Source organism: Vombatus ursinus, unplaced genomic scaffold, assembly GCF_900497805.2.
Source record: "Vombatus ursinus unplaced genomic scaffold, bare-nosed wombat genome assembly UNPS02014832.1, whole genome shotgun sequence".
NCBI lineage: Eukaryota > Metazoa > Chordata > Mammalia > Diprotodontia > Vombatidae > Vombatus > Vombatus ursinus.
In genome coordinates, this window is record NW_020954610.1 from 75,523,004 (window position 1) to 75,528,990 (window position 5,987).

The 5,987-nt window shown below is 37.9% G+C and overlaps 1 pseudogene; it reads right to left on the reverse strand.

Moving 5' to 3' along the window:
• Positions 1 to 4,562, reverse strand: part of LOC114025890 — a 12,869-nt pseudogene extending 8,307 nt beyond the window's left edge.
• Between the last annotated feature and the right edge of the window lie 1,425 nt (positions 4,563 to 5,987).

A 5,987-nucleotide genomic window follows, 5' to 3' on the forward strand; every position in this document is an offset into this window, starting at 1 on the left:
AGGAAGGAAGGAAGGAAGGAAGGAAGGAAGGAAGGAAGGAAGGAAGGGGAAAAGAAAAAAAGAAGAGGAAAGGAATTAAGAGAAACAAAAAGAAAAGAAATTAATTTTGTTTGGTAGGACTTATTCAGACCACTCTGGCTTTGTAGTGATTAAGTAGTAACCACCATTTGAGTAAGTTAGAAAGTGTTTTCTGGGTGCTTTTCATTCCCATGAAGCTTCATTGATGTATAGATTGAGCTCACTTGATAAGCTCAACTTTTTTTTCAAATAAGTTTTACTAATATCTTTTGTTTTTCTCCTGCCTAAATGTCCTGCTACATCCCTCCCCCTCAAACTCCCCTTTTAAGGAAATGACATAAAATATGGTAGCATAGGCAGATATCTGATGAAAACTATGAAAGTGTGGATGTCAGGTAAAAATAGTGTCAAGGAGGCTGAAACTCAGAATGAGCTGGTACTTATGGTAAATACTAAGGACAACAAATAGAACACTTGCATTTATGTTGGGTGGGAAAAGATAGAAAAATAAAAAAAATGGTCAGCAGAGGTCAGGAAAGAGATGGCAAGAATGCAGTTATCCAAAGTTGCCCTCAATAATTTCAGAGTCCTATGGTTTTAACAAGCTATACATGGTCAGAGGATCATAGGCAGGATTCAAAACCAGGTCTTGACTTCAAGGCCTGTGCTCTATCCACTACATCACACAGTGGATGATTTGAAGATGTAAGGAATAGCTGATCTGCTGGATGATGGAACTAGGAACTAAAAAATTCTTGATAGGCTGGGACTATGAGGTTGCTTGTTGACTGATTGAAGGGCAAGAATTAAAATTTAATATATTTTAGGGGAGAGGTAATAAATAGCCTTTCAGTAGCTCCACCTGTCTGTCTGTTCTTTCCTTCCTCTTCTCCCATTCATCTGCATGGCAAGACCTATGAGTGATGGCTTAGTACCTCAGATCCACCCTTTGTGCTTTGTTGGAAGGCAGCAAACATAATGTTTTTAAAGGGGGCACAGATTGGGCATCAGAGATTGATAGGGGTTAAGGGAGACTTGCTAACCTTATGTCACATAGAAGCTTGGGAGAATGATATAGATCTATTAAGCAGGAGGAATTAGATGAAATGCCTGCAGGTTAAACAAGGTTAGGGTTAAAAGTAGGACATTATAGGTCTCTATCTCTATATCTAGAGAAAAAGCCACAATGGAAGGTGGTTGTTGTTATTGTTGTTCTGGTTCAACGGCTATGGTCTTTGAGAGACTGCATTATATTATTGAAAAAACTGAAGATGTGGTATATAAATGTAATGGAATACTATTGTGCTATAAGAAAGGATGAGCAGACTGACTTCAGAAAAACCTGGAAAGACTTATATGAACTGATGCTGAGTGAAGTGAGCAGAACCAAGAGAACATTGTACATAGTAATAGCCACACTGTGTGATGACTGACTTTGATAGACTTGGCCTTTTTCAGCAATGCAAGAATCTAAGATAACTCAAAAGACTCATAATGAAAAATGCTATCCACATCCAGAGATGGAAGCGTACTATTTGCTCTCCTTTTCTTCTGATGTTGTTTTTCTATTGCTTCATTCTCATGGTTCCTCCTATCAGTTCTAATTCTTCTTTACATCATGACTAATGAGAAAATATGCTTAATATGAATGTATAAGTAGAGCCAACATCAGATTGCATGCTGTCTTGGGGAGGGGGAGGAAAGGGAGGAGGAGAAAATTTAAACCTCACAATCTTATGGAAATGAATATTGAAAGCTAAAAATTAATTAATTATTTAAAAAAATAAAAGAATCGAACATGGACTTGAGATTCTAAGCCAAAAGAAAAGGCAAAAACCACCCTCTCTTATTTGGAACAGGTTGTACCTCATGTAAAAGCTAAAACAATAGAAACATATCAGCACAAAGGTGGAGAAGAAGCAGAGACATGGCTTCATGCCCAGTGGCATGAATGGCATCAATATATTTAGTGACCTTACAGGCCCAAATCAGTGCAAGTAAACCTAGTTAGCAATGGGATGGTATCACCAGAGGATGCCAGCGGACTTATCATACATGTTCCTCAGCTATATCTGATCTTCCCACTGATGGTTTGTGAATTTGTGTGAAAATGTGCCCGAGGTTTCTTGGGAGAATGTTCTATCACTACTTTTCTAATTCTGCTATTTTGTTTAATGTCTGATTTAAAATAATGATGTGTTTTGGCTGATTAGTAAAACTAAATACATGGGTAGGGGCTTGTGATCTATGATTTTGCGTAATTACCTGCCGAGAATTTTGACCATGGTATAGCTTTTCTGGAAAATCATTTAATAAACAAGAGGGGTGCCCTACATACTACAGAAATGATAGTAATGATGATGATGATAACATTTATAAAGTGCTTACAAAGTGCCAGGTACTGCGCTAAGTGCATTACAATTATTATCTCATTTGATCCTTACAATACTCCTGGAAGATAGATGCTATTATTATCTCTATTTTACAGATGAGGAAACTGTGGCAAACAGAGGTTAATTGACTAGCCCAGAGTACACAACTAGTAAGTGTCTGAGGTCTGACTGGAGCCCAGGTCTTCCCGATTCCACCTGGTGCTTCATCCATTGTGTATAACGTATGAAGCAATATAGGTCATGCTATTGTTCAGTCGTTCAGTCACGTCCAACTCTTCGTGACCCCACTGGAGTGGGCAGTTTCTTGGTGAAGTCACTGGAGTAGTTTGCCACTTCCTCCTCCAGTGTATTAAAGCAGACAGAGGTTAAGTGATTTGCCTAGGGTCACACAGCTAGTAAGGGTCTGAGGCCATAGGTCGTAGCCACAATCTCGAATTTGTCAGTTCAGACATCTGATGTACTATGGACAGTTCAGAGTGATTCATTTCAAAAGGGATATTGACAAACTGGGGCTGAACCAGAGGACGTTGGTCAGATGGTGAGCAGACTCCTACCTATGCCATATAAAGGTTAGTTGAAGGAATTGGGCACATTTAGCCTAGAGAAACAAACAAACAAACAAAAAGATTTAGAGCTGGTTGTATAGAAAAAAATGATTGCACACATTCTACTCAGTCTGGGCAGATAGAACTAAGGCCGGTAACTTCAAAGCTAAAGAAATGCAGGTTTCAGCTTAATATATGGAAGAGTTTAAAAAAGCTTTATAATCAGAACTTCCCATGGAAAAGGCTGCCTTGGGAGGCAGTGACAGCTGCTTCACTGACAATCTTTAAGCAGAGGCCAGGTGACCACTTTGTTAGTAACTTACAGGGGATTACTGCTTCAGGAAGGATTAGACGTGAGCTCATCTTCCAGGCCTATAAAGCTAACACGCTGCCTCACACTAATGGAAATTTATTTGATGTTGTCTCATCTAGCAAGCTGTATATTGCAGAAAGAATTAGAAATTTAAAGATAGGCTGTATGGCCTTGAACCTGTTTCTTTACCTCAGTTTCTTCTACAGAAAAGGGGTAATAAAATTAATCTATAAAACAGGAATGTTCTGAGTAATTACTAACAAAAGATGTCTAAGTAATAATGTTAAATTCCAAACCCCATAGATGAGACTATAAATGTGGTGAGTAGGCTATAAACTGGGACTGTTGCTCAGACCCTGTTAAATGTAAATTGGGATTCAAGATGATGTTTTTCCAGGATGACACTCCTGAGACCCCACTTGATTATATTAGCTTCAAGACAGGTCAAAAATTCATTAACACTTTTTCCCCCTAATTCCAGTTGAATTCCCTTGATTACTTTTTAATACACTGAATGAAAAGCATTATTTTAATAGGGCAAAATAGGGAAGTAATATTCAGGCTGATTCAGTTTTTGTTTACAAAATTATAGTAGATTGAATTACACCAATATTCTACATAGTTCTTAAAATGGACGAATTCTTATTCTTCATATCTGTTGACAGTTTCTCTCAACCTTGTTTTTCCACAAAAGAAGGAGACGCTTCAATAATTGTTTTGATGAGGGTGAACATTTCTAAGAAATCATTCCTTTCAGAGTAATGGGGGCAAATGTACTTTAATGAGGTTGGCTTTAAAAAAAGTTCTACTCCTTCCCTAAAAATACAATGAAACAATATGTCATTCATTTATTCAGTGTCTAGGTTGCACAAGGCACAGTCAGTTTTAACCCTATTCTCATCCTTTGAAGAATAGCATTGGTCTTTTGAAATATATATGTTTATGCATATGTAGATGCATTCTACCTGTCTAATTTCACTGAAATTTACAAGATATCATGGAGTCTTAAGAAAACCACGTGCCCATTTTGTAGTGTGTCAACGAGCCCATTTGTTCAAGATAAAAGCTAGGAGGAAGAGGTGGAGATACGTTAGAACCCCATCCCCAACACTCTCCCCTGTGCCATGGCAGTGTCCTCTAGTCTATGTGTTACATCTCTCAGCTGCCTCTTTAAGAGGAATTCCCACTGGTAATCAGGGCGAAGATGGCTCCAAGCTTCAAGGATTCTCGTATGAGCGCTAGCTTCTGTCCTGGATTTTTCTTATCCTTCCATCTACATTTTTGCTGACCCATTCACGTAGCATTTCTTATCATCCTTTCCTTTGTGCTTCTTCACCTTTGGCTTCCTGATTCCCTCTCCTAGCACTGGATTCCTCAGTTCCCAGGGTGGCTCATACTGAGTTCAACCCACTAAGCTTCTCCACCCATGTCTTTCTATCTTCTGGCCATAGGAGTTGAGCCTTACTTTCCAATTTCTTGTGCTAAGACCAATGAACTGAGCCCAGCAGAACTTTTTACAGCCTTAGAAAAGGAAAGCAGAAAGGCAAACTCAAAATCCAAGTTTTCTTGCTTGGCGATCTTGATTTTATTAAATTTTCAAAAAATCACTTTATTCCTATTGCCCAATCATACCTACATATTACATATACAATATATAGAGAAACATATATATGTATACACATATCTCTCTATATGTAAATTATACATATATGTATATATACATAATGCAAAATAAAACCCTCCCAATTATTTTCACTATCACACTTAATAGGGCTATTAAAAACTTCCTCATCTCTTCTCAAGCCTCACCTCAGATTCCCAGATGAAGAAGTTGCTTCATACTTCACCAAAAACATTGAGGTCATTTGCTAAGAGCTCCTCTTTCTCTCTTCCTACTCTCCCATCATTCAGACATCTTTCCCCTCTATCTCCTTCTTCATTCTTGTTTCAGATGAAGAGATATCCCTTCCTTTTGCCCAGGCACCCTCCTGCACATATGCCCTTAATCCTGTCCTCTGCCAACTTCTTTAGTGGATTGTCCTATAGTCATGCCCCCTTTCTTATCTTCAGTAGCTTCTTATCTGCTGATTCCTTCCCTAATGATTAGAAACATCCATGTCACTCCCATCTTTTAAAAACCTTAACTTGTATATTTGGTGAGGTAGGGGACCAAATGAGAATGGTTTTATTGATTGATCTTTCTGTTATTTACTTTGCTATACTGTCCCAATTAAATGTTTTGCTATTCGATTTAGAATATTTGCTTCATCTCTTGGTACAGTAGAGGAAAAACTGGATGGGAGTCAAATCGAATTTGCATAATAATAATTAGCCCAAATACCATCCACTGAACATGGTGTAGCAAGAGGCTTTGGAGTCATATGGGACCATTGTTGCAAAATGAAACTCTAAAACCAGGAAAAATGCAACTTATACTTGAGTATTTAACAAATATAAACATCATGCCATCAGTAAGATACTACAGTTATCCCTTCTACATTGTGGGGATTAGGGGTGCAGCACCCCCACAATCTGGAAAATCTGTATAAAAATTTTTTCCTCTGCCTTCATACTAGAGAAGTCTGAATTATTATATTAAAAGATAAAATATGTTGATATTATATGTTATATATTTTTATGCATTTCTGAGTTTCTAAACCTTTTCTGTGTCATCTATTGACCTTCACATATCTTCTGCAGCTTCCACAAAACTTCCCC